The following is a 13,014-nucleotide window of genomic DNA, read 5'->3' as shown; positions in this document are numbered from 1 at the left end:
ACCTGAGCATATTGTATGTGCATAAGGAGTAACAGATGACTTACATTATGGATCTGCATAGCATGCAACTGTGTGGTATGAGAAAAATAAGATTCACTGGTAAAGTATAGAACAAGATGGACCCTGGCTAACCTGTCTGTCCGTTTTGCATTGTCCTGCCAGACTAATCCTCTTGTCCACTGGATTCCATTAGAAGAGATGGAGGGTGCAGGGAGCATGAAAAAATAGCTTCCTTTATAGCAGGGGCTGCTCCTCCGTAATGGCGGTGGAGCCTCACCCCACTGGCTTAGAGCCAGCACCTGAAAAATAAAACAATAGAATTTCATCATTTTTTTTTTCAGTTGCTGGCTGAGCCAGCTTGCAGGAGGGAGGGGCAAGCTGGACCCTGGGAGGAGGGAGGAGGAGTGCTATGTGCACTTCTAAGCCGTCTCAGGCTGGCCAAACACTCATGCACAGTTAGGTTTCGCCAACCTGGCTGTATTGAACAACCGGTCAACAGAAACCCCACAGAATCCGTGACCTGAGCGGAGCATCTTTGCAGCCTAGTCAGGCCAATCCCTGCGCTGTTCTCATGAAATTTGAGCAGCGCAGGTATTGCACAGGAAGTCTGTGATGTAGTGCCAGTGTCTTCTGGGTCAGGAAGACCGAGGCACGACGTGGGAGGCGGCTGGTAGCTGCAGGTAAGTTTTCATTAAAAAAAATATATAATTAGCAAACCCCACCTCTCTCAGATTCCCCATCCCTACCACTTTTTTTGTGGCGGCCTCCACTGGTTTATAGTAGTGCAGGCTGAACCTGTCAGCGCATGCCTTTTCTCTCTTCTAGAGGTACTACTCCAAGGGGCACATGCATCAACCTATTTAGGAAGTGCAAACGGTGCGAATCGGTAAATTCGGCCGTTTGCACTTCCTAAATACGTTTTTGGGATGCATCAAACACTTTTTCAATATTCACATTTTTTTGCATTTCTTAAAAATGCGAATGCATTTAAGGAATCGCATTTGTGCGATTCCTTAAATGCAATGCATCAATTTTAAAAAAAATGCGAATTTTGAAATTGGAAGTGCAAATTAACACGAGGTTGACCCTCGTGTTAATTTGCGAAAATCTTTCAAAATGCAAAAAAATGCATTTTTTACACTGTCATGTTACAGACACACATGTCCTTAGGACATGTGTGTTTGAAACATGCACTTTCAAATACATTTCAGGGGTGCAGGGGGGGTCCTTTGGACCCCCCCTGCACCCTTGGAATGCATCAACAAATTGCGAATTCGTAAATGCCTTCCCATTGACTCCTATGGGCCTTTCGGCCCATAGGAATCAATGGGATTTGCGAAAAAGCAGTTAGGAATTCGGTATTTATTTGCGATTCGGTAAAAATTGCGATTTTTACCGAATCACAAATAAATACCGAAAAAAAATTATGCATAGCATTTTGCAATTCTTAATTTGCGATTCGGTAATTTTCGCAAATTAAGAAATGCAAAATGTATGAATGATGCATGTACCCGTAGGACACTGATGGCAGTCAGATGTGAGAACTTACTTCACATTGTGTTAATTTTTAAGTTTTCTGCCTGGAAACGTCCTCACCATAGCCTGCTGTGGAAACATCACCTGAAAACTGCCTTCAGAACGGATAGACAAACTGAGCTAACAGATTCAAACTGGTTTCAGAGCAGTGGCACCGGAATCAACGTTCCCTGTCTGGAAAGGACTACAAGAGAGAGCTTGAAACCTCCTTAAATGGCTCCTGGACTTCTAACTGACTGAAGCGCTCACACTCTACAGAGTAAACACAAACTAATCAGTACCAGAGACGCACAGGGCCCTATTCACAACTTTAGATAAAGACATGCCTAACTTTTTATCTTTTCTGCACATAAAAAGGGGTGCCAGGCCTATCTATTTAAGTGCAGAGTTCTTCTTCCCGACTGTGGAGTCTCCACAGTCGTAAACTTACTATTAAACCAGAAATTGCAAATAGCAAAAAATAGTAAACTTACACAAAAATGTAAACATAACTTTGTGAATCAGGCCCACAGGACTTAGAATGGAGATTATGGGCCTTATTTCTACCTGTTAGGAAACCATATACTAGTAAGAAAGTGACCTGCGGGTGATAGATGCAGTAACCGGTGTACCTTCCCACTGTGAGCCTGCATATGCCATTTGCCTTGGCATGGACTTTGAATGCAATTTTTTGTCTCTTAAAGGGAGCATCTTCAGTCTTTATGACATGAATGACTGGATCATTTTTTCTCTGTTTTTTCAGACTGGCAATTTGGCAGCACAATGGAAAACTGTTAGAAAGGTATACAACTGGACTTTACGACTATTGTACTTCAGTTCCAATGTCACTTATCAACAACCTATTGGTCTGCCCACTTATATCTCAGCTGCTTATATTTCCACCTTCCACCATGTTATTTGTAGTTTGCTCCCATTACATTGGGATGCAACAAGTGCCACGCATGGGCACTCTTTAATTTTAGCTTTGTTGTTCCTATACAGTACAAAGATAGGGGCAGGACCAGAGATGTCTTGCCTTACCCTAAGCCCTACATAAGGAGCTGCCATCACTGCTCCACTAGTGCCACCTGGAAGACTGTTGGTGACTGAGGAAGGACCAGGGGCTGAGTTAAAAGGATCAGAGTTGTAATGATGGCTTTATAATTTTTTTTTCTATTGGCATTGAGTGACTGTGTCACTATCAAGGATGTGGACAAATGATTCACTGGCGGCTTGTACAGTGCAATGTATGTTGCATGCTTGGCAGGCTTTTCGCTGGTGGCACAACTGCAACAATTTTGTTTTCTGCCCTGCGCCCATGACCTTCTTCTCCATGGATTCCCACACCACCACATTTCAATAGTGACCCTCATATCTCCATAGCCTCTCTTACACATGCATTTCATTTGTTTTATAGCGCTATCCATACAAATGGAGGGTGTAGGAGCACTATACATCACACACGCATTGTACAGAGACAATTATTCATACATGTATAAATAAGTTTGTAGGAAATGTTAAATAGGGCAATGAGAATTACAAGGCGTAGAAATTACGTCCTCCATACAAGTAGGAAATATATGTTGCACTGTTTCCAGGAACTTCGGGTTTTAATACACCCACTTCAATTACCTACACACGACATCTCACCACACATCAACTAAGTATGATGATGCATACCACTGACATTGAATGCCCTGCCACATGAAGGATGCGGACCTTGCCCAACGGCAAGAAGTTGTAGACAGCTTCATAACTAAGGAGCCGTAGAGGCCGTTAGTGAAGTCTACAGATGGACAGTGAACATTGAGGCTCCCAGCCAGGTGAAATGACAGGGGCGCCACCACAGAGTGCTGACCTATATGAGCCCCGTCTGGATATTGAAACTTCCCTAACCCCCATGCTGAGCCAAAATCAGTATCAGAATAAATTGTATTCGATCTGAGCAAATAGACCATAAAAGTACAATGAGAAAAAAAACATTGAAATGTCTGTAATATCTAAAAGTGTCTTTGACAATACCTAATATTAGCCATTCTTAAAAAGCACTATCAAGCCTTGACATTCCCCAGTGCACAGTATCCCAGGGTAGTATTAAATGATTAACGTAGATTCAATTGGAGAGGAAGGAGAGCAAACACTTCAACTAAGGGGACGATATCGGGCCTATCTACCTAATTATCACCTCTGAGAGATCTAAAGTGAACTTGGGGGGAACATGAATAGACCAGCACACAGCATGTGGTAACTCCTCAAAAAGCAGGTACCGTGCTTGATCAAAGTTAGCGGACATATTATCAAGACCACATCCCGAAGGACAGTATCTTGATTCTCGCACCTCAAATTAGGAAGAAATACAAAGGACTTCACCCCCGTGATGTTTTTAGGGACAGAAAGGGCAATTAGGGGACTCTAACTAAAGTGATGGTGATGCGATACAAGAAATAACAGTCAGTGTAAACATTCACCTCATATGGGGCTCAAGTCTGTGGAAAATGTATAATATTATCATTTTCAAAATTTAGATAGGACCCTACCAGTGCTGAAACTCTTCCCACAGGCATTGTGATATCTGCAAAACAGAACTCCCAAGTAAACCAACACAGATCTACAGTATCATAATGTTGTAGGATGTTGGTCAAAGCAGTGCCCGGGGACAGTGTTCCCACTACTCCCCTGGGACTTCCTGATCTTAGTTACCAGTCTTAGATAGGTAGAAAAAGTAATTATGGTTTCATCGGAAGCCAAGCGCTGAATGAAGTAATATCCCTGTGTGCAATGTCTTAAATAGAGTTTATCTCTAATAAAAGAGAGAGGGACCCACTAACCAAAGGGAGCAGTGCTCTATTTCTTATTATTTTTATTTTTATTTGTATTCTTAGCCTAAATTGGTATTTTTCTCTAGCATAAACGCAAAGTTCGCTTTTTAGAAGTTCGTCAAGTATACTCTATGTGACGAAGCTATGAAGCTTTTTATTGCTGCAATCTAATGACAGTATCACAGCTTGTTGAAAGGTTAGTGTTTAATAGGTGATGCGTTTTAGCGCTTGCAGGAGTGAATAATATATAGGATCTTTTGCCTTTATAAGTTAACATAAGACAGTTCCTTCTCCAACATAAATCCTTGAAATAAGTGTCAAAGCAATGCTCTGACTAAATATGCCTCGACTGAAAAGGGTCCACTATTATGAAATAGGGCCTTATCCCTACATGTTGACAACACTGCAAATATTAATATGTTGTCTGGTCATATGCATGTAATTAATGATCGATTAATTGTGTGAAATGCTATTACTAAATAAACTCTATTTGGGGTAGAAGTACTGATGCTTATTTGACCTCTATGTTTCCTGCCCTTCCTATATACTGATCAATAGGAATTAGTCCTGACTCAATATGAGGCAGTTTGTGATATATATCAGATAAGCGTAAGAAATGCTTACTGCACCATTTGGACTCAATATAGTACTGTTAAAATATTGCACTATAAATAGTATTATTATGTTTTTGTATGAATGTTATGAGGTGTTTATAAATTATTTTCCTGTCTATGTAGTAAAGATGTATTTCTATATGTTTTATGTTAATCAGGAGGCTCTGCTAAAAAACATAGTAAATAATTGTTCTCACATGTGGTTTTTGTAATACAGTAATTGATGCTCACCATGTGTAATTTTTAATTGCAGATTTTATGGGATGGTTGTATTGTTTTCCTGAAGAAGGTGTTGACTTTTTCATAAGCGCACACCGAAACGCGTCGATGCTCAAATATAAGGAGAAATCCTTTAAGCATTGAGGGACCACAATTTTGATGAAAAGCTAAATTGATCTCATTTTTGTATCTCCTTTTTTACAAATAGGAATTAACTTTTCCTTTCATCTGTATCTATCCCGTTATTTGTTATGCAAATATTTTAATGTTTCTTATTGTGGAATGATTTAGTGAGCACAAACCACATTGGTTATAATTGGTTTTACTGTATGTGTTTTAATAAACTGTGAAGTATAATTTTTTTTATATATATATATATATATGCTGCCGTGGCGTGCTAAGAAATAAAGTAATTCACTGCATCTGGGTCTTCCGTTTTTCCTTTGGAGTGATGGCTCTGGACTACGGGCGCGTCGTCTTGAGGGTAACGAATATGCAATATATATATATATATATATATTACCTACTGGCGGTCGCCAGTAGGTATATATAGTTAGGATTTTTTCCCTATGGGATTTTTGAAAATTCTATGTCTAATAACTTTGGCGTTTGTGGACGGAATTGGCTGAAATGTTCTGGAAAATGGAACATTTTGTTTCTGAGCAGCCCCTGGAAATTTGGGGGGGGTTTGTCAAGGGGGGGCCGAGAAAAAAGGGGGGTCCCAAAACGTGTTTTTAACATTGAGTTTTCCATAGGGCGGTTGGCCTCACTTTTAGCCCGAACGGCTGAATGGATTTCCACGAAACTTGGCAAAATTGTAGGGACTGGTAGCCCGATGTGCCTTTGCTAGGTCTCAATATATGTGCTTCAGTGGATTTTGAGAAATTAATGTTCAAAAAAAGATATATATCTGTAACAGCGGACCGGGCAGCGCTCCGGTTCGCGGACTTTACGCGTACCGGAACTTCGCGTAGCGAAGCTGATTGGCTCTCCGGTGTCTGTCAACATTCTAAACAGTCCGCAGCGGCCGCCATCTTGTCTCTCGGTAGGATTGAGAGACAAGAGGAGGCCAAAACAAAGGGGCAAATGACCATAAGGGGGCATAGTATATCCTCCCTGACCCCCTAGGTTTAATGTGGAGGCTTTAAAAGGGCCCCGCGGGGCAAAAAAAAAATAATTTTTTTTTGTTTTTTTGCGTGGGTAGCGCCCGGTCCGCGAACCGCGAAGCGTTCTGGGCAGCGTACTATAATGAAAAATGAATGATAGACTTTTCAAATACTGTATGTTAATTGATTGTTGGTTTTGTTGATTATTTTTTAATTTTTTTATTTTTTAAGCAATTATTTATTATTGTGATTGTGTTTCAAAATTTAATAACATTTCTAACATTTAACTAGTTTATGAATTACATATAAAAATGATTAAAGACTCAAACAATTTTTTTATTTTACATACAATTTTATTTTTCAGATTGTTTTTCAAAATTTAATAGAACGTCTAGCATTTGACTGTCCGATATGTTCTCTTGTTGAGTGAACATAAGTTCCCACATTTGACCGTCATCATAATGGAGTAAATGATCGACAGATTCTACACATTGAAGTAATTCATAGTCCCGTGACTCATCCATGAATTCTAAGTCATCAATGGGTTCCATAACTTGTTCATTGTTGCTGTCCAGAACAATTTCGAAGGAAACATTCTGCTCACCTTCCATTTTATTGCTGTAATTTGCATAAAAAATAAATATATCAGTAGTGATAGGACACTGTTGGGTTTAAGTTCAGACAGGTATTTGTGAGTTTATAACAGAGAAGTAATCTATGGGCACTGTATGGTTTCAGGCGTGAAGTAGTACTATTAAAAAGTGCCTGTGAAGAAGCCTAAGTAAATTCATAATTATACCACAGAAACCTAAATCAATCCATAATTATAATAAAGAAGCCTTTCTCAATGTCTAACTCTTACAGAGGGATAGTATATAACTATCTGAAAATGTTTTCAAATTTATAAAATAATATCTCACCTTCTAAAAACAAGTTTAAGTTGTGAGTGAAAATGATCTTGCAATGTAATTCAGGAAGTAGTAGTCAAAATGGCTGTGTTTCTCTCTCTTTCTTTATATATATTCAGGTACATAACCAATCAAATGTCAGGTAAAAAAAGTAGAAAATGAAAGTAACATTTTCATTGGTTGTCAATTCCAACACTTCAGATGTGTTTTGAGAAGTAATTTACCTCAGGGTATTTAGAGAGGTCTACAGGCTAAATGGTTAAATGGAATTCCAATCAAATTTGTGAAAATGGTAGGGATTGGTATGTAGTATGAGCTAATCTATATTTGGTGAAATTGTCTCCAGTGGCTTTTCTGTAAATTACTTTCCCACCTTTTTTGATGGTGCGCTTCCCAGGGAGCGACCCGGTACGCGAACTGTTGAGCGCCCCGGTTCGCGAACCTTAAGCGTTACGGGAGTCCACCATTTTGTGTTTCGGTCGAATTAAGATACAAGATGGATGGCAAATAATGTTCAGAATGGGTAGAAGGGGGCACGGTAGACTTATCTTGACCCCCTAGGTTTTCTGAGGGTGCCTGAGGAGGCACATATGTGCAAAAAAAAAACATTTTTTAAAAAATGTATCAAGGTTAGCTCCCGGTTCGCGTACCGGGTAGCGCCCCAGGGAGCGTACTTTTTTGAAAATTAGTGAAAAATGTTAGAGTAAAATAATAATTGTGAGTGATCAGATGTAGGGTAGCTCTGAGAAGAGCTTTTGGGTTTATGGTACATTTAGGTACTTATAAGTAGGTACCAATGCACAGTCTTAAATTCAGAATGAAAATTCTGTTGCCCTCATCTGAGAAGTGAACTCCATCTCCTCTGTAGATATCTTGCATGTAGTAACGCAAGTTATTGTTGTACATGGAGCCCATTCCATGGTCTCTCATGTAAGCTGAAACAGATTTGTTTACATGCTTCCTCGACTTCTCAATTTGTGGACAAAATTGGTTTGACCACCTCCATTTCTGTCTTTGGCATATATCTGAATATACCAAGGCAGTTTGAGGAAAAAGTGCCATCAATTGCTCAAAGGTGTCCTTTAAAAGCATTTCCAGACCTACCCCAGTCAAAGTGCCCAAATCATTACCTCCACAGTGCACAATTAACAGGTCAGGTTTTGGCAAATGCATAAAGGTTTTCACCAATGGTATCAATTGGTGACATTTTAATCCTCTGTGGCCAAACCACTTAATTTCCACATCTTGTAAATTGAGGTTAGGTAAATTTCTGTTCTTAGCATACCTGTGAGCCCAGTGGATATAACTATGTCCAACAATCCAGACAGAAAACATGGTGAGAGAAGGTTCTGCTGCAGTCAGATGAAGTGTGGCAATGAAATGGCAGTTGAAAAAATGAGAGTTTAAAATGAAAAAAACTGTGGAGTTTCTGTGTTAATGAAGCAGTAACAGTGATTGGTGGATTTTGATTGCTGAAAACAGAAAGTTAGGGTGCATGGATGAGTTCTTTGAAAGATGTATTTTGAATGGTCAATAAAAAATCATTAAATGAAAGATTGCAGTGGATACGCAGGTGCACTGAGAGTTCAGAGTTCAATTGCAACATTGTTGTGTGAACTTGCAAACACCAGAGGTCTTCCAAGAGGTGGTTGCCATGCAGAAAAGGCATGAAATGGCAGAGGGGGGAAGGGTTTTCATTTGAAAAAAAGTGAGGGAAGAGTTTTGATTGGGTGACATGAGAGATATGTGTGAAGAATTACAGCATTTCTGTGCTTTTGATAGCTGCAGACTCTGGAGTGCATACCTTTTGCTCTGCTGAAGACAAATTGGTGTGTTTCTGAGACTGTTTTCAAACTCAAAGTATGTGCTAAGGTGAGAAAATATTTCTTTAATTTAGATAGAGAATAGTGTGCTTTAAGGAGAAAATTATGAAGAAAGTTGTGTTTTTCAAATGTTGCTTTGTCTCAAGTGTTTTACAAATAGATTTTGTTTCTTTGAGAAAATGTAATTGGAGAAAATGTGAAGTATTAGTACTGACAGGGTGTTTTTCTGCATAGGAGCTGTGGAGTCTTTTCAAATTATGACTAGAAAATCGTTTTTGAGGAAAATTAATGGTTATAATATTTCTGACAAGGACATAATGGTGTATGCTTCTTTATAATGCAATTGACTGTCTCTGATGTTATTTTTCCCATTTTAATGTAAGACCTTTCTCTGTGGCGCAAATTGCTTGTAAATATGCTCCCACCTGTGCATGGCAAATTTAGATTTTGAATGTTTGTGTTACATAGCCATGTTAAAAGTGATACAAACATGCTGCAAAGGCAATCAAAAAACGCTTTTATGTGTCTTAAGGACATTTTAAGTAATTTTCCCATGTGCAGTGTTTTGAAATTATGATTTGAAAATCGTTTTTGGGGAAAAGGAATTGTTTTTAAATTTATGACAAGGACATAATGGTGTATGCTTCTTTATAAGGCAATTGACTGTCTCTGATGTTATTTTTCCCATTTCAATGTAAGACCTTTCTGTGTGGCGCAAATTGCTTGTAAATATGCTCCCACCTGTGCATGGCAAATTTAGATTTTGAATGTTGGTGTTACATAGCCATGTTAAAAGTGATACAAACATGCTGCAAAGGCAATCAAAAAACGCTTTTATGTGTCTTAAGGACATTTGATGTCATTTTTCCCATATTACATTAAAAGACCTTTCTCCGTGGGGCACATTCCTTGTAAATATGGTTACACTTGTGCATGGTAAATTTAGATTTTGACTGTTTGAGTTACATAACCATGTTAAAAGTGACCCAAAAAAATTGCAAAGGCTTTCAAAAAACACTTTCATGTGTCTTAAGGACATTTTAAGTCATTTCCCTGTGGGCAGTGTTTTCAAATTATGACTTGAAAATCGTTTTTGAGGTAAAGGAATGTTGTTAATTTTTATGTGCGCCATATGCCCCCAAATTTCTTTTTCAGGGGTGCAGCAGGGTGTTCTTGAGACACCCCTGCACCCTTGAAAAAATTCCTAATTTGCGATGAGCTAATTGCTAATCGCAAATTGCACCTTCATTCCTATGAGCCTCCTAGCCCATGGAAATGAATGGGTAATTTGCAATTAGCAATTTGCTCATTGCAAATTAGGAATGGTAAAGAATTGCTATTTATTCCTTAAAATTCGCTATTTAGGAAATGCAAAATAGTTTGATGATACATATGGAGGTTCATCTGTAACAAGATAAGAAGCTTAGGGATACATTTATGATGACTGGCGCAATAAAGTGGACATTACTTACTTCATTGGTAGGCCTTTACATGTATTATCTCCTCTGTATTCTTCATCAAGCGTAACTTTAATCTGCAATCCTGAGTAGGCCTCACCTTAAACAAACCTCTGGATAGGCCACACCTTATCGTCATCCTGGATTAATCATTTAAAATGCTAGGGACAGATTTATGATAGGTGTATGCCTCTTTTGCGCCACTGTGCGTCACTTTTATGATGCAGCGGCGGTGCAAAAGATTTGCTATGAGGCGACAAAATTACAAATTGATGCATTTAGGCAGATGTGTCATGGTGTAAAAAAAACGTGCCACATGAAACCGATGCAGCAGTGATGCTAAAGATGCACCATGTTGCAAGACAGGCCTCACTTGGGGCCATATGTATCAAGCTAATTAGCATTCGCAAAGATCAAAATTCTGCAAATTTCGGCCTTTGCGAATGCTAATTAGACAAATGGTATGTATCAAACAAGTTTGATGCAAAATAAGGAATAGCAATATTTGCTATTCCTTATTTTGCGATTGCACTGAAGGATTTGCAAATTTTGCGATTCCTTAAATGCAATGTATCAAACAAAAAATATGTAAAAAATGACATTAAGGATTTGGAAACTACCACCAACTTCTAGTTTGTGGTAATTTGCGAATTCTTTTCAAAAAGCTTTTTTTCCAAAAAACAAAAGGTGCCATATGACGCCAATTATGTGCGCCATATGACCCCAAATTTCTTTTTCAGGGGTGCAGCAGGGTGTTCTTGAGACACCCCTGCACCCTTGAAAAAATTCCTAATTTGCGATGAACTAATTGCTAATCGCAAATTGCACCTTCATTCCTATGAGCCTCCTAGCCCATGGAAATGAATGGGTAATTTGCAATTAGCAATTTGCTCATTGCAAATTAGGAATGGTAAAGAATTGCTATTTATTCCTTAAAATTCGCTATTTAGGAAATGCAAAATAGTTTGATGATACATATGGCGGTTCATCTGTAACAAGATAAGAAGCTTAGGGATACATTTATGATGACTGGCGCAATAAAGTGCACATTACTTACTTCATTGGTAGGCATTTGCATGTATTATCTCCTCTGTATTCTTCATCAAGTGTAACTTTAATCTGCAATCCTGAGTAGGCCTCACCTTAAACAAACCTCTGGATAGGCCACACCTTATCATCATCCTGGATTAATCATTTAAAATGCTAGGGACAGATTTATGATAGGTGTATGCCTCTTTTGCGCCACTGTGCGTCACTTTTATGATGCAGCGGCGGTGCAAAAGATTTGCTATGAGGCGACAAAATTACAAATTGATGCATTTAGGCAGATGTGTCATGGTGTAAAAAAAACGTGCCACATGAAACCGATGCAGCAGTGATGCAAAAGATGCACCATGTTGCAAGACAGGCCTCACTTGGGGCCATATGTATCAAGCTAATTAGCCTTCGCAAAGATCAAAATTCTGAAAATTTCGGCCTTTGCGAATGCTAATTAGACAAATGGTATGTATCAAACAAGTTTGATGCAAAATAAGGAATAGCAATATTTGCTATTCCTTATTTTGCGATTGCACTGAAGGATTTGCAAATTTTGCAATTCCTTAAATGCAATGTATCAAACAAAAAATATGTAAAAAATGACATTAAGGATTTGGAAACTACCACCAACTTCTAGTTTGTGGTAATTTGCGAATTCTTTTCAAAAAGCTTTTTTTCCAAAAAACAAAAGGTGCCATATGACGCCAATACATGCCCTTAGGGCATGTATGTGCGCCATATGCCCCCAAATTTCTTTTTATGGGGTGCAGCAGGGTGTTCTTGAGACACCCCTGCACCCTTGAAAAAATTCCTAATTTGCGATGAGCTAATTGCTAATCACAAATTGCACCTTCATTCCTATGAGCCTCCTAGCCCATGGAAATGAATGGGTAATTTGCAATTACCAATTTGCTCATTGCAAATTAGGAATGGTAAAGAATTGCTATTTATTCCTTAAAATTCGCTATTTAGGAAATGCAAAATAGTTTGATGATACATATGGCGGTTCATCTGTAACAAGATAAGAAGCTTAGGGATAGATTTATGATGACTGGCGCATCACCAGGGATGTGCCAGTCATCCTGCGCCGCTGTTCCGCCACCCATGGTGTGCTGCATTTACAATGCGGCGCAGCATGGGGCAAAAATGGCACAGATGCGTGACGTATCTGTGCTGTAAAGGTGGCGCATTGCTGGAGTTGTATTGCAAGTGTGATGCAGCTCCAGCAAGGCTCAGAGGTGCCCCATCTCTACAATGTTGCGTCAAGACCTATGCCTGCTTAAAGCAGGCGCATGGTTTTGACGCAGCTTTCTCCTATCTGATTGTAAATGCGGCACACCATGGGTGGCAGAGCAGCGGTGCACGTTAACTGGTGCATGCCTGGGGATGTGCCATTTAACATAAATCTGCCCCTTTACATTTAAGTATGTGCAGGGGACACAGAGTCGGTGAGGCTTATCCAAGGTTAAGAAGAGATGAGTCCTGTTCACTGAAAAATTAGACATAGGCTTCACC

The 13,014-nt window shown here is 39.2% G+C and overlaps 1 protein-coding gene across 1 annotated transcript in view; it reads right to left on the bottom strand.

Moving 5' to 3' along the window:
• LOC144823827 (uromodulin-like) overlaps nucleotides 1-13,014 on the bottom strand; it is a 442,286-nt gene that overhangs the window by 278,817 nt on the left and 150,455 nt on the right. The window lies entirely within an intron of this gene.

Source organism: Lissotriton helveticus, chromosome 3_1 (genome assembly GCF_964261635.1).
Source record: "Lissotriton helveticus chromosome 3_1, aLisHel1.1, whole genome shotgun sequence".
NCBI classification, from domain to species: Eukaryota; Metazoa; Chordata; class Amphibia; order Caudata; family Salamandridae; genus Lissotriton; species Lissotriton helveticus.
The sequence above is the reverse complement of the archived record's forward strand: the minus strand, read 5'-3'. Positions and strand labels throughout refer to the sequence as shown.